Genomic DNA, 23,519 nt, shown 5'->3' on the forward strand with positions numbered 1-23,519 from the left:
CTAGAAAATTTTTTCTTGTGTGTCAGATAAACACAGAATAAAATCCTTCAGGGACAGCTTGATATACCACAGATTCCAGTTGAAGTAATATTGAGGCAAGAAATTAAGAATTTCCTTACTGAACCTACCAGTATAAAAAATGGAGTAGTTCTATAGACATTTTAGCAAAATTTAACTGTATCAAGCATGTGACTTGGACTTCACTCCATAATTGTAAAGCTATGTGGATTCAGAAGGATCAGAAAAGTGGACGCTGTGAAAGACTGACTGCAGTAAAAATAAACTGAAAAAGTCTACACAAGCAGCATTATCGTATTGCACCACTACATGATCATGCATATTTCATTTGGAAAACCAAAGCAGCTTGTATGTGGAAATTTAGAATAGCAAAGTCCTTTTCATAATTCTCTGGTTAAAAATAATTTGGTGGTACCTGACTAGACAAAAATAGTGACAAAAAAAGTTACCTTGCAGGTGCCACATACAAGCTCATTAAGGGTAAACAAAAACATATTCTTTCCTTGAGGAATTGCTGAACTTCTATCAACAATTACACACTCCATTAAATCAAACTGCACATAACGAAGAACTGTGTGAATTTGCAGTGCCACTCATTTATCAGTGTTATCATACAATTCTGTGCTGCCCACATTTTCAGGAATTAGACCTGCAAATTTCCCCATTTTTACACATGTTCAAAGAATTTAACCTTATTAGACTGTCATAAATGACTTAAGATTTTTGGCAGGCCATTTGCTGTAATAGCTTTGAATTTCCCTTAAGTGCTTATTGTGGATGACTTATTTTAACAAGAATTAACACTACCTTGTGGCTCAGACAAAATCTAAACTCTTAACTCCTTTGCCTCACTAACATGCCAGGTGAAGGACAATGTTATATAGGTATTTGCTTAAGATAAATTAAGATGCATCATGTGTTACCTATATTGGACATTCTTCTGATCTTAACATGAAACTATTAATCCTTCTAAAGCAGAGTAAGACCATCTCCATATGCTTGGTCTGTGTATCTCTGGTCAGCAGAGTAAGAACTCCAGAAAATTTTAAAATAAATACTTTGCTAGTCACAGCAGGGTTAAAAAACAAGCAAGACTGCTAACGCTTACCATTCCACAAATTCCAACTATATTTGAAAAGTCATACCAGTCCTCTTCTGCATTCCGAATTTCTGAAATACTCATTAGTTTCAGCCTAAGAACCATCATGAGTGGAAGACTGATTGGCTCATAATATTTCCTGTGTTGGTTGCACTCTAGATCTACTTTGTTACTGGAGTATATAGAAGAATTTAATCAATCTTCCCAGAAAGAAACTCAGCAACTAGAGCTATTTCAGTGGCTCGTTAGCTACTTATTAAAAACAGACTTCATCACTGATATCTTAGGACAGTGAAAACAAAAACCAGATTGCATGGATTTGTTTTTAAAGATATTGATGTCATCGTTTTTGCCGTTATAAATTGATACTGAAAACAAATACTGGCAAAGAAAGCATACATTCTATACTTTCTTGATTCCTCCATTGCCCATGCATAGGAAAAAATACTGTTCTAATGCTGCAGAATCCTCCCCTTCCAATACAGACAAGAGATGAGAAGACTTCAAAAATGAATGAGCAAAATCTTTTATTTTCTGTTCTGTCGCAGGGAGCAATCTCAGCTTACAGCTTTCAAACCATGTTTTCCCCTCAAAAAATACTGACATCATGATCCTGCAGTTTTCAACCACTTTACACTGTTTATCACGTGGCAGAAATGTCAGCCATACCCTTTAGTATATCGTACTCAGTGGCTTGGGTATTGTCCACATGGTGAACGAATGAGCAGTCAACTTTGACCACTGTCAACACATGGAACCTGGGACTTGCAGCAGGGTGGAAAGTTTCACTCAGAAACCCGAGCATCTAAAAGTTTTAGAGGCATTCAACATCATGACGGTAAAGTCTCCTACAGTATTTCAGTGGCTCTTCACACATTATCTAGTAATTATACTTTTCTCTTTACCAGCTGAGCCAATATTCAAAATATTTATTATTACAGAATTTTTAATTCATAAGTCTGTAGGAAGAGGTTTTAGAACACTGCAGCAAGTTACAAATGTTTTTTCTGTACTTTTGTAAGGCCTAGTAACACAGGAAATTGTGCTTAATTCACTTCAGTCAATGCTTCCATCCAAACACCCATAGAGAAGTGTTTCAATACTGAAAAGCCGCTATTCCCCTGTTGTGCTTATCCTACAGTCACATCATGCCATGTTAAGCTGTACTGCATGGTGAAGGCCAAGTTTTCATTTTCAGTATCAACACATGCTACACATACGTGGGGCCCATCAAAACCAACGTATGAAGAAGAGAACCTTACCTACAGTGTAGCCTCATTCCTTCAGGGGGGTTTGCTTGTTTGTTGTTTGGGGGGGAATATAGTTTTTATTTTTTTCCTTTTGCTGTTGCCAATTTTAGACACTGGTACGCTACAGCTTCCAAATCAGACTGAAAGAACTGCCACACCCCAAAAAGCAGAGGAGGGATTTGGTTTGTTTTGTTTTTTTTTTTTTAATTGGGAACTATTTGTAGTACTCCTGGATGCTTACATAGTAACAGTAGCTAAAAACTCTTGCCATCTTTGGCTGTCCAGGACACTGCACCCTTTCTCCAGGAATGTGGATTCAAGGATAGTTATCCGTGTAGTCATCGCCCCTAGGCTGAGTATCGCCAAGCGCTACACCCCAGGGATGAGGCGTTTCAACTGAATCAACGGGCAGCCTGCCCTGCGTAGAGGCGCGGGGGGATTGCTCACCGCGCCGGGGTGCCTGCTGGTCTGTTACCAGATTCTTTCCAAGATCTGGTGCTTGATTTCATGCTAATGAGTGGGAGTGGATCCGTTTCCCCATGAATTTCTGTGATGACGGCAGTTGAGAGATCACCGGTATGGGACAAATCAGGGGAGGGAGGCTCATTTCCACAGCAGCTGACTTCAGCAGCGAAATACTTGTGGTGGTGTCTCAACCGCAAAACAATTATTAGTTCAGCAAAGTTTCCTTTGCGATAGCATTGCGATTATAGGAACAGTTTCAATGCCTGTAAAGTGAAAAATGGAAAGCACCATCTCAGAGCACTCTATTGAGTTTCAGTAGGCACTCCTATCGTATTACCATGTATTTTGAGCATGTACGCCTGCCACATTTTTGTCTGAACAAAAAAATGGTATTTAAGAAGTCGCATGAAAAACGTGACAAATGCTGCTTTACATAGAAGTAAGAGTAGGAATGGGCCAAAAAAAAAAAAAAACGTGACAGATTTCTTTTACCCAATTCTGTTGTTTGCCAGTTGGAAACTAGTTAATGCAACAGAAGTAAAATAAGTAAGTAGATAAATCAAGGCAGAGACCATTCCACAGTTTAGATTCCCCATGTCTCCCCTGTTCCAGCTACTCCTAGTTTTCTGCTCTATTAAAGAAGCTACTCACTTCAGTAAACAGTACATTTTGTTAGTCAAGTCTTGTACTAGAAAATATTTTGCAGCCTTGATGCTAGATTTTTAATACTGGCTATTCATATGTGGCTCTGAACATCAAGAATGCTATTGTACCACTGCAGAAAAATAAATACCTAAGGCACAGGCTTTAGAAAGCAATCATTCTAGATCCTGAGAAATACAGCAAAAGCTCCAGTGCATCCAGACCAGGCAGACAAGAACATAACATTGTCCCTTTTCAAAAGTGGGGTTTTACTGATTTAAAAATAAAACAAGTGATGTATCTTACACAGTCATAATAGGCCCTAGACAGCTCAAGTGACAATGTGGAGTTACACACAAACAAGTGATAGTTAAGCCCTTTCAGATAATGCACAAACAGAAAGCAAATATGAATTAAGTGGATTCTTATTACTCCCGTACATTACATACACGCATGATGCAAGTTAGCCTAACTTAACTCAGTGAATCTTCACACACAGGTTAGTGTTTACGTACCTAAACTGTTTTTAAATCAATTTTAATTAAGCTGCAACTTGTGCATAGACTAGACTGTAGCTCAGCATGTACTTAGTATCAAAAAGGCATAAGGAAACAAAAGAGAAATCTATGAACAGTGCTTGAAAACACCACTTACCTACTTGATAGACATTAAAGAAAAATCTACCTGGAAAGCAGAAAGAATTAAGACATCTATTTTCATAGAGTTGATTATGTTAACATGAATTTCAGGCTGCCCTGCTATGTGAAGATAGTAGCATATTTAACATGTTGCTGTCTTCTGGTTGTGTTGGCTTTTTAGTCTTTGTCAATGCCCTAAGTTTCCTGTGTGAAACTCAAATCACCCAGTCTCTCAACTCCAAGCCCTAAATGCAGCAGCATATTAAAATAAATAAATCCATTTCCCTTTGTTACTTACAAAGCTACTCTGATTTCCCGCTTTCAGAACAGGCATTTGTTAATGCAAATGCATCATGCGTCACATTTTTTCCTTATGTTTCAGACGACAATACTGCCAAAAGTACAAATTTCTATTTGTTCAAATTTATTTTGTACTTATACTACATGTAGCATACTGAATGTGCCAACTTTTAAAAATCACACTGCAGTCTGAGTTGCACCCTCTGCTAAAAGAAATCTCACTTATAAAATCTGCACAGCAGTACAAACACAGAATAATCTTTGAGACAATCTAAAGCAAAAAATTGAGATACCCAGATAAATGTCCTGGGAACCTTCTGAAGGGATACTCGCAGCTGTAAACAGAGTGAGGACAAGAAACAATGGACAAACAGAAGCCCGAGAGATTCAGACTGGATATAAGAAAATACTTTTTCCCCACGGGAACAGTCCAGCAGTGCCCAGAGAGGCTCTGCAGTCCTTATCTTTGATGGTTTCTTCCATTTGGTTTTTAACACCGTAACTAAGCTGAACAAAGCCTTGAGCAACCTAGTCAGACCTCAAGCTGACCCTGCTTTGACCACAAGGCTGGGCTACAGACCTTCCAAGATGCCTTCCAACCTCAATTGTCCTGTGAAAGCAACACAAAGTCTACAGAGCTCTTCTGTGATCTTTCATCTACTCAAGTCTTAGGTGACTTTTTCCAACAAATACAGTTTGTAAGTTCACAGCACCCTTACAAAGCTACCATCACTGGGGAGGGCCTCAAAAAAATCTTGAACAGCTTATTAGTTTGAATAGACTTCCACAGACTGCTCGCTCCAATGCAGGCATGCTGGTTCACTGCCACTTTTACCCAGGTGCTCAAACCCAAGCACCCGCATCAGCTTAGTCACAGGGTGAGTAGCCGCTGCCCAAGTTACTGTTTCTTTACCAGCGAAAACATTTCCAGAGGTGTATCACAACAGTGGGTTGTTTTTTTTTTTGCTTTGTTTTTACATCAAGCATCTGCCTGTGCTTCTGGGAGAGCTGTAAGACAGCTCTGAAGGACTGCCAGATGTATTCAGAATCCTCATTTGCACGGTGGGCAGGTTGCCAGACTGAGTTTAAACAATACCTGAGGTCTAGTTTATATTCCCAGCTGGGCCAGCTAGCTGGGATTTAAAACACTCGTAAATTTGGGTGTGAGGGCGGCGTGCGCTGACAAGGGAATTAAGCCACAGCTCTAAAGGACGTCTCTTCTGATGCCAGGTCAGCTCAAGCAGCTCCTCTCTCCCCCTCACCCTGTCTTCCTCAAGGTCTGAACAGCGCAGTCAGCGAGGGGCAGGGGCAGGGACCCGAGGCTGCGCTGCAGCTGGGGTGTGGGTGACGGACCCGGCGCCTCAGGAGGGGTGGCCCAGCCAGTGCCCAGCGGCAGAGCGCCCTGGCTCTGCCATCAGGGCAGGCAAGCTGCAGGTACCACCAGCGCCTTTGGGCTGGCAGGGACAGGCTGGCCTCAATTTATTCTTAAAAATCGGGCCCCTCTCTCAGCTGCTCACCCGCTTTTCACTACTTACTCCACTCCTCTGCCTCCATGCCTCACACACCAGTTACCACAGTCTGTTTCCTCCCCGCTCCCACTTCTCTCTCCTCACTTTCAGAGGAAAGGGGAGATGGCAGCACTTTCTTCCCTAGTTAATCACCTGTCAATAAAATCTCCTTAAAAAAAAAAAAAAAAATGACAGTGACTCCCTCAAGCACAAAACCCTACAAAAGTCCTAAGTCCCGCTGCTTGCGCATCTCCAGAGTTAGGTCACGCCCGTGGGCCACCTCTTTCCAGAAGGACATACTGGGAGGGAGCATCTCTGGCCATTCCAATGGCAGTACCCGGCACTGATAACCAGAAGCTCCTAAACTCTCCTTCTCTGCTCCAGCCACATGCTCACGGAGCAGACTGTCCTTCGCCATGGCAGCAGGGGTCTTTGCCTCTCAGCACTGACAATGGTTTGTAATACACCACCGTCAGGCACCCGTGTGAGCTTGGGCAGCGCAACACGCCATCCTGCTGGGAACCTGTCCAGGCCAAATATTTTTTTATCAGGCCCTCTGTTACTGTTTGTAAGCTCAGGCTTCCCCAAAAGTGAAACTTTTGGGGTGGGGGAGGGAACCAAACATACACACAAAAAAAACCACCCAAAAAAACAACATGCACCTTTTAGCCCACCTCTGATGAATTCACTTCCAATAAGCAACAAAGTTATGTTCAAATCAGTAAGCCATGTTCATTAAAGTGAGGAATGCTTATATAATACTCTGTTGTCTTGCTGTAGAAGTAATGATTCTTGAAAATTTAAACTGTCCGTATAAAATCTTTTACTTGATTAAGACAAGTTAAGCATGAAGTAAGGTTTCACCCCAAGTTTTCACCATATCAAAATAAAATCAGAAGTACACTGAAAGAAAAATCTCAATTCTTAAACTTTAAAGAAAAATATCCCATCTAAAGCCTGGAAGGCTGTGTAAGGTTTTCTAATGCACCTTGAGCAAGGAATAAAAAGTAACCAAGTGTAACTTAAGAGTCTTGAAAAAAAAATACCACCTGTATTTATGGTATGTAAGTATATTTTACAACACCCAGTTAAAACTAGGATAAAACTATAGTGAATTTTAAATGCTTACTCAATTGTTTAAATGCTGTATTAATATTAGTTAATTTTAAGTTTATATAGAAAATTAACTGGTTAATTACAATATCTCAATGCAACATATGCTTATTTTGATAAAACTGGAGCACAGGAAAAAAATCAAAACCAGGAATGTTTCTCTTGTTGTACTTAAAGACAGTCAGAAAATTATGTTGCCATGGAAAGATACATTAGGGAGACAAAGTTCAACAAACTGTTAGTCCCAGTAGCCACAGATAATATGACGAAGAAAGAAAAAAAAGGGGGAGGAGGGGGGATAGAAAAAAGAACAGCTCTATGCCTTCCCTGCATAATGGAAATGAATTCTTATTCTGCTGTTAAAGATTTGTTTCTCTGATATCTTCTATTCTTGTCACTAAAGAACTTGCACAGAGGAAAGTTGTGTAACAGTCAAACATGTTCAGAACACATAAATCACAGAAATCTACCCAATAAACAAAGATTACACCATCACAATCTCTGACCGTGGATTTGCAAAGAATAAACTAGCTGCTTTTTCCAAGATTCAGTGGTACACCACTGCTGCGTAGCAGAGAGGTTGTGAGCCCCCAAAACAGTGCACAGGGAGCACACGCATATTTTTCAGGAATACTGAACTGCCTTCTGGGGAACCAGCTCTGATTTCCTTGAGCTGATTCTTGTCAGTTAATATTTACATATTTACTTTTTATTTACATATTTACTGGATATATTTACTTTCTTCCAATGTCACAAAGCTCCTTCAAGCAAGACAAATAGCAAGAGCAGAGGATAAAACTGTCTATAAAATAACTTTGTATTTAATCCAGTTCTTGTTCTTATTCATGATCAGTAACAATTATTCCTAGCAAACAGGGGAGACACTTTCCAAAGCACATACCACAGACAGACTTGCAAATTAATTCAAGTATTTTGTAAAATTGTTTCTTCATTAAGTGGTAGCATTCCCCAAATATAGAGTTTACTATAACATCTGGATCCTTTCATCATCCCATTACTCCCTTTGCTATTCTTGAAATATCCTTACAACAGGAAAACATTTTCAAAACATGCTCCAGCATGTTCAAGCCCAAAGCTCGCCACTGCAATTCAGCTATTTGAAATTTACACCACCTCTTGTTTCCACCATTGAATGTAGCAGCATGTCCAGCTTAATATAAAATTTCCCCAACTCTCCTGCTTAGCATTCCCGCTTGCAACACAAATTACTGATGCCCTAAAAAAATAAAAACAAAAAGATACCTCAAACCCCACAACATTTGGCTTATTTTAAATATGCTGTCCTCAAAATCATCTCTCCCCTGGTCAACCATCAGTGGTTCTCACATCGCATAGTAGCTATGACCCCTACATTTGAGGTGGCACGATCAAAGGAGCCCTGGCCAGACTTGGAAAAACATTTCTACTGAGAATGGACATACTGCCTGTCAAAAGGTTATTCCCACTGCGTACAGGGAGCAGCTCATATTACTCCAGTGTAACATGAAAGTGCAAAATCTAGCCGTAGTAATCCACATACATGTTTTTCTTTCCAAAAAGGGCATATGGGAGACACTGACTGGAACAGAACATCCGTATTATCGTTTGAAGGGAGGGGATAGACAGGCAAGGGAAAGCTTCCCTAATCAATCCATCTGTAGGAATCAGCCTCTTAAGAAAATACTTTAAAAATTCTGCCTCTTACCATAGCAATTACTTCTCTTCAGTTGCTTTCCTCCCCTTTAGTTAAAAATTTATATATGCAAATATACACCTACATATATAGATAATCGCACACATACACACGATCAGACTTTACACTCTGCGGAAGACAAAATAACTTTGGAGGCGTAAATCTTAATGTCAATGACAGGAAGGCTTTGGTGAACCATTACCATAAATCTGACAAACGCTAATTTGATGGGTGGCTGTATCTGTCTGCTGCAAGACCAGTCTAGACAGTCTATTGAGAAATCCTAAAACACAACTGTTTGTTCCCTGTAACACCATCTGGATATGGCAATAAGAGCCGACCCAGTGCCATTCACACATGGATCAAAGCACATGCTAATGCCATCATGAAGTCATACACATAAAAAATTCAATCTGAGAACTCTATGCAATTTTCCTAAGTCCTCAGTGAAGAAACCTCAGACTTAGAGCAACTCAAGCTAAGTGCATGAAGAGGGGGAGAGAGTGGAAAAAAAAGAAGAGAATATTTAATGAGCTTGGCCTTCTCGAGGAATGTTAGGCCACCCATTGTATTGGAAAAGGCTCATGTCACACTTCAGTCATGGCACCCATCAGGGTGCCCCTTTACAAAAATTGATCCGGAGGTTTTTGTAATTACCTGTTTCAAACAGAAAGAGTAACCAGAAATACGAGGAGGTTTCCGAGGTGTAAATCCTGCGTTTTATTTAAGACAGAGCTGGTAGAATTTGCAATATTGCAGACAATATTGAAAATCCCTCTCTCATTAAACTGCACCATGGCACTACATCAAAGCACCAAGGGCCCCCTATTGAACTCCTCTAAATATTACAAACATAAGAGCAAGTCTGGCTATGCAGAAACTAAAAGTGAAGCCCATTTTTTTTCTGCTTCCAAAAAACAAAACATGTCTTCCCATTATACAGCTTAAAAAGGTACCAAAACTACTATATGGCCATACAGTAAACTTTAAATTGATAAAGCTTCATCCACTTAAAAAAAAAAAAATCAAACATTACGGAGGTTTTTTCCACATAGCTCACTTCCAACAGTTTCTGGGGTGCTTTTCAAACTACTCCCATTCAAGAGGTCTTCTAATTTGTATTTAATGTAATGCATTATGTAACAAATTCAACAACCTGCACAAGACATTTAGCTTTGTCATAAAATCCACCTATTTTTTTTCTGTGAAGTATCTGCTAATACTAAGCTTCCAGTAATTATATTGTTCCCAGCCTTTTGACCATTTAGACTGTACTTCCCATTTAACTCTGTTTTCTATTTATGATGTCGGAGTTTACAACAAGCAGTCTTTAGTCTTTCTGGAAAAACTGTAGTATGAAGCCAGTTTGCTGATACTGAAGATTCATCGAGACAAAAAAGCAAAGTCAGGTTTCAACAACCATTTTGATCCAAGCTCCATCTTTAAAAATTGACATCTTATCATTTAAGTCTTTTCCTCCAATCTCTTGAAAGCAATCTAAATACGCATATAGAGGTATTTCATATAGAAAACTTTTGGGCAAGACCACAACCCTAGCTCTTTAAATACTTTTCTTTGTAAATAAAAAAATGACAAAATGGCAAAATTTATTTCTGCCATCACAAGCAGCTCAATGCAAGTTAAATAACTACTAAAATGCATTTTAAACTTTTATAGTCTGATGTTAGTAATTTCCTTATTCCCCAAAAATGGAACTAGCATGTTAACAAGAATGGGCTGTCATAAAATACTGCATCCCTACCACAATGTTTCATAAAATTACTGTAGAAAAATAAACTCCTTAGCTCCTTTACAGAACCTGCAAAAATCCTGTAAATCTGCATAGAAACATATAAAAATCACTCGAACTAAACTTCCAAACAGAAATAATCTAATAAAACTCTCAGTCTAACTTGAAAAAATACATACTTTTAAGAGTACAGTTATGAAGTTACCACTGCTCTACTGTAGTGCACCACTGAAATACAACTGTAAAAAAAAAAGTGCACTCTACAGTCCTCATGGTCCTCTAACTCAGTACTTGTATGGAAATTTACAATTGTCTTAAAATTGAAATATCTAAGTTCTACACATGGCTTTTAATAAAAATTTCAGAAGAGAAACAAGTTCAGACTGTTATGGAGATGAAATACTCTGAGGAATCAGAAGGGCCAATTCTAATAACCTTTTTTATAAGTGATATAGAATAAATACAATTCCATCTTTTTTTTCTAGAAGATTAACATTCCAACCAAAAAAAAAAAAAAGCAGGGCAGGGGGATGGGACAGGACAAAGGGGACAGACAGAACTTATTTTTGCAATCAGATGACTCTTTAGGACAAAAAAAAAAAGTAATTAATAAGTCTTTACGTTCAAAGTGTGCTCATGGATAAACAGAAAAAAATCTCCACAAAGATTTCCAGTACTAGAAAAGCCACGAGAGCCTGGCCCTGACTTAAGACTCAAAAGACTGACAAACTATGAGTCATCAAGTTTTCGGACTGTAGAGATGTTTCAGTATGGGGAAGTGGGAGATTTACAGGAATGAACTGTGCATCACGAACCAACAGTTGTTTCTGCAGAAAGCAACTCCCCGTGAGGAAAAAAAGTTAGGTGCGTACATATCGCAGTGATTTCTCATTACATTTGCAATGGCATTAAACAGCACCATAGTAGCATTAGGCTCCTCTATGGCTGAATCACATACAAAACAGATAACCGAAGAATACGTATGCACTGAGTATCTACTTATAAATAAATACCTATAACCTCCTGTCCCCTCCAAATCTCTACATGGACAACTGCCTTCAGAGAACTAACCTCATTCTAGATAGAACAATATTTAACCTAAATATCAGCGTTTCAGCAGCAGGCACGTAGTGAAGGGCACGTTGCGCAGGGTCTGGAATTGCTGATGACGCCTCTCCCAGCACTGCCACAGGACAGCACTGCCATCTACTGTTCTCTGCCGCAGCAGAAGCCTTTCGCACACCTCCGAAAACCCACCTCCGGCTTAAAACCACCTCCTCTCCTGAGCACCAGACAGAGCAGAATCAAAGGTTGAACCCTGAGAAGCCAGGCTCAGAGAAGACACCTGCACCAGTAAGCTCCTCTAGTAATTCTATAATTCTACATAAAATAAAACAAAACAAAAGGCTTTTTTTTTTAATTAAATGTCTAAGCAGCACAGAATTGCAGTGCAGAGCAGGGAGAGCTACAGCTGCTCCCCAGAGTGGCACTGGCACTCAGGGTCACCAGGCAGCTGTGCGGTGCACTCTTCTGCTTTCCCACCAACGCAGCTGTACCCTCCGTGAACACTGACACTCCCTTTTCCTTTTTTCAGTCCTCTTCAGAGAACAGACATAAATAAATCTATTTGTATCCTGAGAAGCTGTCAAATTTTCTCACATACACAAACATCACAAGGCTACACAAATTATATACCTAGTGTTGTAAGCATGACAATCATTAATTTTTCAAATTTTAGCATAGCAAAATTATTTCTACCAAATGCTATGGACTCAAATCACACCTCCATTTAAAATAAAGCTTGAAGATAAACCATGCACTACCTAATGAAAAGATATTTCATTTAGCTGCTTAAAAGAGTTGCCAGGAAGTTACTGACATCCCCAATTCATGTCAATCACAATCTTGATATGATGAAAAATTAAGTAAAAGAGAAGCACAATGATCTATTTGTGCCACTGACTTTCTTACTAAAAGAAAATAAATTTGTCTGTTAAGCTTTAAGGGTTACGTTTGAGAATTCCACTCCAAATGTGCCCTTCCAACTAACAACAAATTTGGATCCCCTAGAAACTGACACACATAATTTAAAGAAAAGAGATGACGGATTTTGTTAATGGAGACAGCTCACATAGTGTAATCATAATGATGAAACTACTGAAACTTAATCTGTAAATACACTGAAGAGAAACTGAACAATTCCCATTATGAAAAAAAAAAAGTTATCACTGTTTTGCAGGGTACAAATAGCCATGCAATCACTTCAATCATAAGGCAAGTGCCATGTAATTACAGTACATAGTTATTCGTGTCTCACAGATTACACGGCAATAAAAGCAGGTTACCTGTTACCATATGTAGCAATTTGGAGTGGATGGTGACAGTTGGCAGATGTTGAAGATAACTTTAAAAAGGTGAGAGTAATTGTGAAATCTGTATTTACAACATTGTCAAGTTACACACTCAGAGAGTTTTGGTTTGCTGTTGTTGTGTGGTATTTTGGGTTTTTGTTTTTATTAGACAGATTGTATCAAAATGTGAATGACCTTTCAGAAACCACAGATGCAGTCTGCCCCTAACATCCGCAGAGATTTTATAGGTATGGTGGTCTTGGAACTTCTTAAACAAAACGATCTGTTATCAAAACATAACCAAGATATCAACATTTAATTTTGCATTGTTTCACAGAGCCAAAGATCATCCAAAGATTTTGCCCCCTAGCTTTACTCTATTTTTGCTGTGTAGCTTCTCCTGCATATTTCTCTTTCAATACTATCTTTAAGATGTAAAAAGCTCACCCAAAAGACCTGTGCAGTCACTCCATCTCTCTTTCTCGTTAAAACAGTTCTTCAGAGAATGTTTAAATATACTTATTCTGCAGAACCCACAAAAGCAAGTCACAGCTTTCTCTCTATTTTCTATACCCGATAGACAAAAAGAAATACAGATGAACTGAAAAGCTAAAAAGACTCAATTTTCATACAGTTCTGACCAGAAAGTGCTGACCACATTAATTGTTCTCTCTCTCCAACAGATCTGGGAACAGATTTTAATCTGCAAGCTGCTAGACTATCAAATTCAACATGGAGAATCCATTGGGAACATAAAGAAATTAACTTTCAGATGTCAGATGTGATATATACAAATTGTTACCTTTTTCTTACAAGCTACATTCACTTTTTTACTTGGAGTCACCAGTGAACAAGAGACAAAGGCAAACACTACCTGTAAACAGCCACTTTTTAAACCTTGATTTGAGAAAAGCAAAATTTGGGAACTGAAATCTACATGATGCTTCTCTTGCTAGTTCCCCCTTTTTATATGTGAAGAAAGATGATCAGCTTTGCACCCAATCTGTCACCTACAAATCAGAAACCTAAGAATGAATTATTTCTTTACAGCCCTTTACAGACAGTAAAAGGAAACAGGCACCTCCAAAAGCAAGACTTTTCTCATTCTAAAATGAATGTCTGAATTCACAGGTCTACTTGTTCTATGTTTAGATTTAGGAGACATAAATCCCACCTGTAGTAAAGAAATAGTTATCAACAGGATGCTCATATTGAAAATGAGTTAGGCTATTTCATTGCTCTTAGGCAAAAGATACTAAATTCATCTGTGGCAGCCTGATTAAAATCTTTTCTTCATTAATAGGGTATCAGTTTTGCCCTCAGCACAAGACGATTTCTGACTGGGAATTAACACTGAAAGAAAATCATGTAAGTTGCAAAAGATCAGAAAGAGAAATGAGTAGCTAGAATTGTTAAACAAAATTTTTGAAGTGTCCTCTTCTGGTGAAAAAAAAAAATCCATTATTAGATGGAAATTGTAGGATTGCTGACAGTAACAAAGAAAGCAGGAGATACACACATCTGTCTGAGAAAATGCAAACAACATTCTTATGATGATGATGAAATAGTTTCCATTCCAACAGTAATTCAAGATGATGTTAAAAGGCAGCTATTAATTGGACACTTCTACATCAGCAAAGCTGGATAACTTGGATACAAGCGTGCTGAAAGAGATGGCATAGGTACCGGCTGGACTAGTAATGCTTACTGTCATTAAGGTTTGAAAAACTGGAACTGGAAAAATTCACAAGAAAGAACAGAAGTGCTATATCAATATTTACAAAAGACAAACTGGATGCCTTAAATAATTACAGGCCTGTCTGCCTGAAGCAGATTTTGTGAAGAAAAATAATTTTTATACAGTGAAATAGCTGATGAGAGATTTGATTATGAACAATTAAATTAAATTACACAATGAATGCCAATCAACAGGTCTACAGACAACAGACTTACTGTTTTTAAACTGGGTTTTAAAAAGTATGTCTTTATGTAATAGTCTTAGTCTTCTGGAATACATTCAGTTTGGCACTGCAAGACATTTTGCTTAATCCATTAGAACAATCCAATATCAACAAAGCACTTTTAAAATTGTATAAGTTTATTTGATTTATGGGCTCCAGGATATACCTGTAAACAAGGAGTTTTCATCGAGTGATGCATTTCTAGTGTGATCCCATGGGACCTGCCCATGTTGTCTGACATTTAACAGCACCCATCCCAAAAAAGCCCAAGATCATCAACAACATAGACAGAATACTGATAAATAATGAAAAAGACAGCTTGCCAATACATTACTAGGTGTCTAGTAGCACAGCAATATAATTTGGAAGAGATGCTCCTTGAACAAATCTACAGGAGATAATCCTGTTTCAAGTGACCGCATGTGCACTGGGTTTCTTGGAGAGAAAGTCGCAGAAAGCAAATCACAGGCCACGTTGACTATTCTGAGCACAGGTAACGGTAGGTATAACAAGAAACCCAAGGGTGCACACATCTGCATCTAGAAACAAAAAAAAAAGATGATGGTACTTTCTGCCCTGGAAAATAATGCCTCTGAAAATGCTTTTGGGCATGGTAGCTAAATTTTCATGGGGCATCTGTAAGGACCAGTCACAGCCCCAAAGGACAGATGTCTGCTTTGGAGATTAGGGTATTACCAAGTTGGAAAAGAAAGGTTTTATGATCTCTGTAGTTGACACAACAATAATTCCCATTGCACTGATGTTGTCTGTCCTGATGTCCCCGAAGAAGAGTGTTCAAATGTCCAGAAAAATAGAATCAAAGAGGTCAGGGAAGAGTCATTAGAGTGAGTGAAAGACTAGAAAAAATTCTGTGGTAATTCAGGGTTTGATAATTTGACCCTCACCCCAAAAAGATGTTTTAGTTTAGAGGATATGTGTAGACTTTATTATGAATAAAGACAAGGTAATGAAAACAATACCTTCTGGATTTACATCTATTCATTTACACTAGATAACCAACAACAGTGGCCTTCCTAAAACAAAGAGAAAGCGGTGTCCTCAAGATAAGTATTTCCGTGCTTGGTTCCACAAGTACCATCGTGTACTGTTCAACATCTTGCAGTGCTGGTAGAAGCCTGTATTATGCTGAAGCATCCCAGACATGGAGATCACCTCACATTCAGAGCAGAAGTAACTCTAACGCAGACAATACACAGTTCACTAAGTTACAACTGCTAGAGGCTGAATTTTGCCTTATTGTGCTTAAGACGGCTCAGACAAAGCAAACAGCACAAAGTAAACACAATCCCCCATTTATAACACAGCAGCCCAGCCTTTTCAATGCTGAGAAAGACCTCTTTCAGGACACCAGTGCACGTCAGGCCCAAGAGGAAAAGCAAACCTTTCCATGGAGGTGATGGGATCTCCTCTGGGTCAGAGCAGCAGAAAAAGCTTCCTGCTTACCTGGCCTGTCACAGGGACTGCAAAACATGCACAGGCAGAAATGACTTCTGCAAGAGAAAGAAGAAAAGAAAGGAGGCAGAGGGGGAACAGGAACACCCTCTTGTCATTTTTGCTTTCCCTTCCTGCTCCAGCCATGAAGCTAGCAGCAGGAGCTGGTTAAGGAACGACAGGAAACCTGCAGGTGTTTAAGTGGCATGGTTGCTACTCCTGCTATCCCTTAGAGGCCACAGCACGTTCCTTTGTCCCTGCAGCTGAATACAAGCGAGGAAGCATTTTGCTCGTCCACTCCCATGTGCCAAATGGAGTAAGACTGGAGAACAGAAAATGACTGCCTACCAAAAGATGGACCGTATTGGCTTCAGTGTACTTTATCTGGCTGTCCACTCAGAAAGCCTTTTATAAACATGAAATTCTTGTTCCATGTTTGGTGCAACTCACCAAATTCCACAGAAATGCATCCAGATTTTTGTAGAAGAAATTCAGCTTTGCTTGCAGGCATCACTCCAGAGAAATTCAGATCCAAGAGTTAAGATGTGCTGTGTGCCTCTCTTACGTCAAATAGCAAAAGGTTCTCCCGCTTAATATATGCTGCTGGTGACATGTATGCAATCCCTGCGATTTTAATAGATGTGCCCAACTGTGACTGGAGTTCAGTGAACTGTTCTGGGAGTGCCCAGGAAGGCTCAGAAACACAGCAGTATTTTAGTCAGCAAAGCAAGTAGAACCAGCTCCTAACACACGGGGAGCAGACAGTTCTTAAACAGTAATAGCTTTTATCTGCTCCATTTTGAGAAGAGAAGTAATAAACTACACATTTTTCATTTAGATCCAAAAATAGTCTATGTGTGCGTGCAAACACGTCTGCAAAGTCTGCACTAACTCAAGAATTGAAATGGTGTCTGTAGATGACCATTGCCTGGTAGCAGTTTAGACAGTTTTTATTCAAACCAATGCAGTAGAGAAAATTCACCTTAAGTGCAGTAAGCTTCGAAGGAAGGACACTCACCAAATTGCCTTTCAGAAATAAGACAAGATTAGTTCCTGCTGAAACCACACTTCCTTTTCCCAGCTGGGAACTTGTAGGGAAACCTCACGACTGAGAAGACATTTCAGAGGAGTGCGTCTACACACCCACATTGGAACAGATTGCCAATTGTTAGGCTAGTAAAGGCAAGCGTGTTTCTCTAAAGCAATCTCTTCGCCTCTCAGGAGATAAATCTTATGCAAACAATACTTGCTAGCAACGAAAACATAAGATGTCAACAGCTTTCTAGTTTGTTATGCTATTTAATAACAAGTTTGTACCATGCACAGCGTGGGAATCAAAAAAAAACCTGAAAAATGCACAAAGTCATTTGTAATGTTATTCAGGTCAAATTCAGAACAGTTTAGTTAGAAAAGCCTGGAATGATTCTGATCTACAGGAGGTCTTTAAGAGTGTTGGAGATGTTCTCATGAGCCAAACAGGCATAAACAAAAGAGAGTCTTAAATATGAGCTAAATCTGAGGTTAAATTAAACCAATGTGGATAAAAACAGAACAAACAAACAAAAAAACCCAACAAAAATATACTCTACCTGGCATGAAGCTCTCAGCAAGCCACAACACAAATGTCGTCAGTCCTCTCCGTGAAGCAAAATGAAGAAGATGGGGCTAAATAGACAACACAGTATTCTAAGAAAATCTCCCCTGAAAATTCAGTTTACATTTAATAACTTGCATACAAAAATTGTATAAACCACACTTTTTCCATAACAAAGCTTAAGTGTGTTACCTGAAGCAATTTATCATCAAGTTGAAATCAAGTTATCATATTTTGCAGATAGCAGTTTGCAAATAGAATGCACGCTCCTACCTGGCACTGTTTTATTTCACTATTTAGGAATTACAGAATCGTAGAATCATAGAATCATAGAATGGTTTGGGTTGGAAGGGACCTTAAAGATCATCTAGTTCCAACCCCCCTGCCACCTTTCCTCTACATCAGGTTGCTCAAAGCCCCATCCAACCCGGCATTAAACACTGCCAGGGAGGGGACAGCCACAACTTCTCTGGGCAACCTGTTCCAGTGTCTCACCACCCTCACAGTAAAGAATTTCTTCCTAATATCTAATTATGCCACACTAATGCCACAGAACACTCTTCAGTCCCCATGTGTAGCAAACAATTCCTATCTGGAGTATGGCATTTCTCACTTACTAATCTGAAAAGATCAGGACTAATTCTGGAAATTATCATCAAGACTAATGATCTGGAAAAACCCAAATAGCAATGCCCAGAAGTATTATAAAGGACATCTGAGAACACAATTTGGCACATATGCCTACAAAATTAATGCCTTGATGACTGATTATAAAGGTCTCCTAGACACAACAGCCCAGTTCAAAATAAGGTTTTCCTCCTTTGAGTGTGAAACCAAAATGAAAGAAAGAAAAGCTTATGAGAATTTCTCAGCAAATTATACCGAACCAGGTGATGCAAAGTTGGCACTGGGATGCTGCCTTCATTAACATCCTGATTTGGACCTGATGCTTCTGAGTCTAATATCAACAGTGCATCAATTTCACATGAACAAGGAAAAAGCCTTTAACACGCAGGCAAGACTTACTATCCATTATTGGATACCATGATTTTTCAGGTAGGCAGTGATGAAGTCGCAACAAGAAGTCCAAGGGCAATCAAGGGACACTTCAGGGCCTTGAGTCAACAGGTTAAGACATCAGGAGCACAAGTAGTGTTCTCCTCTATCCCTCCAGTTGCAGTGAATGATGAGGGAAGAAACAGGGAGACACTGATCATAAATATCTGTCTCCAAGCCTGGTGTCACTGGCAGAATTTTGGGTTTTTTGATCATGGGTCAGTCTACATGACACTAGGCCTGCTGGTGACAGACAGGGTACACCTGTCTCAAAGGAGGAAAGGGATCTTTGCACAGGAGTTAGCAGGGCTCATTGAAAGAGCTTTAAACGAGATTTGAAGGGGGAGAAGGGATAAAACCAGGCTCGCCAGAGATAAGCCTGGGGGCAGCACGCCAGTGTTTGTGGGACAGTGGGCTAGTGAGGTCCTTCGGTCTGCTGCCTGACTGGAGGCAGGGGATGGAGAGCCATGCGACAGCAAAGACACAAGGGTTATTGATGGGTTAGAAACCACAGAAGCACCTGAGAATGGTCACGTAGGAATTAGGGCTTCTCCCCCCAAAAAGGTGACAGGATCAATAGCCCAACTGAAGTGCATCACAACGTGGGCAACAAACAAAAGGAGCTGGAAGCCATTGTGCAGCAGGAAAACTGTGACATAGTTGCTCTCACAGAAACATGGTGGGATGACTCGCACAACTGGAGTGCTGCACTGGATGGCTATAGACACTTCAGAAGGGATAGGCAACGTAGGAGAGGCGGTGGGGTGGCCTGTATGTTAGGGAGAGTTTCGACTGTCTAGTGCTTGAGGATGGTGACAATAGGGTCGAGTGTTCCTGGGTAAGAATCAGGAGGAAGGCCAACAGGGCAAATGTCATGGTGGGAGTCTGCTATAGACCACCCAACCAGAATGAAGAGGCAGATGAAATATTCTATAAGCAGCGGGGAGAAGTCTCGCTATCAGTAGCCCTTGTTCTTGTGGAGGACTTCAACTTACCAGGTGTCTGCTGGAAATACAATACAGCAGAGATGAAACAGTCTAGGAGGTTCCTGGAGGGTGTGGGAGATAACTTCCTGACACAGCTGGTGAGGGAGCCAACTAGGGAAGGCGCCCTGCTGGACCTGTTCTTTGCGAACTGAGAAGGACTTGTGGGTAATGCGATGTGGGTAGTGCGTCTTGGGCATAGCAATCATGAAATGATAGACCTTACAATTCTTGGAGAAGTAAGGAAGGGGGTCAGCAGAACTGCTACCTTGGTCTTCCGGAGGGCAGACTTTGGCCTGTTTAGGAGCCTGGTTGGCAGAGTCCCTTGGGAGGCAGTCCTGAAGGGCAAAGGGGTCCAGGAAAGCTGGACGTTCTTCAAGAAGGAAATCTTAAAGGCTTAGGAGCAGGCCGTCCCCAGGTGCTAAAAGACGAGCCAGCGGGGAAGAAGGCCAGCCTGGCTGAACAGAGAGCTTTGGCTGGAACTCAGGAAAGAAAGGAGAGTTTACAAGCTTTGGAAGAAGGGGCAGGCAACTCGGGAGGACTACAAAGATGTCGTGAGGCTACGCAGGGAGAAACTTAGAAGGACCAAAGCCCAACTAGAAGTTAAACTGGACACTGCCATAAAAGACAATAAAAATGTCTGTATAAATACATTAGCAACAAAAGGAGGGCTAAGGAGAATCTCCATCCTTTATTGGGTGCAGGGGGAAACATAGTGACAAAGGCTGAGGAAAAGACTGAGGTGCTTAATGCATTCTTTGCCTCAGTCTTCAGTAGTAGGACGAGTTGCTCTCTGGATACCCAGTCCCCTGAGCTGGAAGACAGGGATGGGGAGCAGAATGAAGCCCCCATTATCCAAGGGGAAATGGTTAGCGACCTGCTAACACCACTTAGACACACACAAGTCTGTGGAGCCAGATGGGATCCACCCAAGGGTACTGAAGGAGCTGGCAGAAGTGCTCACCAAGCCACTTTCCATCATTTATCATCAGCCCTGGCTAACCAGGGAGGTCCCAGTTGACTGGAGGTTAGCAAATGTGACACCTCTCTACACGAAGGGCTGGAAGGAGGATCTGGGGAACTACAGGCCTGCCAGTCTGATCTCAGTGCTGGGGAAGGTTATGGAGAAGATCATCTTGAGTGCCATCACACAGCATGTACAGGACAACCAGGCAATCAGGCCCAGTCAGCATGGGTTTACGAAAGGCAGGTCCTGCTTGACTAACCCGATCTCATTCTACGACAAGGTGACCCGCTTCCTGGATGAACAAAAGGCTGTGGATGTTGTCTCCCTAGACATCAGTAAAGCCTTTGACACCATCTCCCACAGCATTCTCCTGAAGAAACTCGCTGCTCATGGCTTGGACGGGCGTACACTTTGCTGGGTAAAAAACTGGCTGGATGGCCGGGCCCAAAGAGTTGTGGTGAATGGAGTTAAATCCAGTTGGCGGCTGGTCACAAGCGGTGTTCCCCAGGGCTCAGTACTGGGGCCAGTTCTCTTTAATATCAACAATCTGCACCAGGGGATCGAGTGCACCCTCAGTGAGTTTGCAGGTGACAACAAGTTGGGTGGGCGTGTTGATCTGCTTGAGGGTAGGACGGCTCTACAGAGGGATCTGGACAGGCTGAGCCCAATTGTATGAGGTTCAAATGGCTAAGTGCCAGGTCCTGCACTTGGGGCACAACAATCCCACGCAGCGCTACAGGCTTGGGGAAGAGTGGCTGGAAAGCTGCCTGGTGGAAAAGGACCTGGGGGTGTTGGTTGACAGCTGGCTGAATATGAGCCAGCAGTGTGCCCAGGTGGCCAAGAAGGCCAACAGCATCCTGGCTTGTATCAGAAATAGTGTGGCCAGCAGGAGTAGGGAAGGGATTGTCCCCCTGTACTCGGCACTGGTAAGGCCGCACCTTGAATACTGTGTTCGGTGTTCGGCCCCTCAGTACAAGAAAGACATTGAAGTGCTGGAGCGAGTCCAAAGAAGGGCAACGAAGCTGGTGAAGGGTCCGGAGAACAAGTCTTATGAGGAGCGGCTGAGGGAACTGGGGTTGTTTAGTCTGGAGAACAGGAGGCTGAGGAGAGACCTTATTGCTCTCTACAATGACTTGAAAGGAGGTTGCAGCAAGGCCGGTGTTAAGTCTCTTCTCCCAAGTAACAAGTGATAGGACGAGAGGAAACGGCCTCAAGCTGTGCCAGGGGAGGTTTAGATTGGTTATCAGGAAAAATTTCTTCACCAAAAGGGTTGTCAAGCACTGGAACAGGCTGCCCAGGGAAGTGGTGGAGTCACCATCCCTCGAGGTATTTAAAAGACGAGTAGATGTGGTGCTTAGGGACGTGGTTTAGTGGTGGACTTGGCAGTGCTAGGTTAACGGTTGGACTTGATGATCTTAAAGGTCCTTTCCAACTAAACCAATTCTATGATTTGGAAAATGCCAGAAGTACAAGAGCATTCACGGAAGCCTCATGAAGACTGACCCACTTTCATACAAGAGTAACAATACAGTTTTAAGATAATTTTCTGAATATTTAATATAATCTTATGAGGAAAGGCTTCTGTTGTTAGGAGCTATAGCAGTTAAATAATAGCAACTAAATAAAGGTTATCAGAAAAACACAGGGCCAGGATTGATACAGAAGAGATTACTTAGTCAGCCAACAAGGTATGAAAGAACAGCAAGATCTGAAGCATCACAAACCTGTAAGAGAAGCAAAACCAATGCTTCCCTTTTGCCTGCACTACAGCTTACATAAGCAATACAGGAATCATGTGAGCAGAAAAATAATTCTGTTAACAAAACTGATCAGTTTCCTGGGCTTAAGTCTTTAGATCAATTTAGTTCTAGCATCAAAACTTCACTGAGTCACAGTATTCCACCTTTGACATTTTACTTTTCCTCTGTTTCTGGGACAATCAGCAACTAAAAGACTACAAGAAACAGATGAAAAAGCAACAAGTGGGAACAATCCAGAAGATCTAGAAGGTACAAAGGAATAAGGTTTGTGGAAACTCAACTTGATGTTGGTAAGTCAACTCTTCACTGAGCAGCTGAATGAATTCTTTAAGGCCTCCACTGGAGATTTTATAATGTCTCAGAATAAGTCTCAAGACTTTACTATTTTTTTTCATAGAAACTGAAGGATTTGTATCAATAAACATTGTTTCAGTACATTGTCCATTAGGAACAGGACAATATGAACAGAATCCCCTTGATCACCTTCCTTTGTATTAGCTGTCTTTTCACGATTTTCTGCAAAAACCTGAGAACTAGCCTTACCATGCATTACCTTCTATAAATCTTGAGAACAATACCAACTCAAACTTCAGTACCATACTGCAAGTAAGCTGAATGCAGGACTTACAGTGCTGCTACAAACATGCTGTGTTGGTTCATCAAATGATCTAACAGGTGCTGTATGGAGCATTTACAGTGAAATGCTTCAGCATTTCATTTACAGTGAAAATAAAAGTTGATGACCTTTTCCTTCATGGTACAACACAAGGGCGTGCATGAAGTGGACATTTTTCAGTCTATATTAACTCAAAGGAATTCAGCAAAAGGTTTCATGAGACAACAGCTCACTGCTGTCAAAAGGGTAGGCTCACCCCTTTCTGTATCCCTTCCCAGCTGCATATTCCTGCCCCGTACATGC

General features: G+C 40.8%; 1 protein-coding gene across 2 annotated transcripts in view; it reads right to left on the reverse strand.

Annotated features, from left to right (window-relative positions):
* The window catches only part of ARL15 (ADP ribosylation factor like GTPase 15), a 235,715-nt gene that overhangs the window by 164,268 nt on the left and 47,928 nt on the right, over positions 1-23,519 (reverse strand). The gene's annotated exons all lie outside the window — the stretch shown is intronic.

The sequence above is a fragment of the Nyctibius grandis genome, chromosome Z (genome assembly GCF_013368605.1).
Source record: "Nyctibius grandis isolate bNycGra1 chromosome Z, bNycGra1.pri, whole genome shotgun sequence".
NCBI lineage: Eukaryota > Metazoa > Chordata > Aves > Nyctibiiformes > Nyctibiidae > Nyctibius > Nyctibius grandis.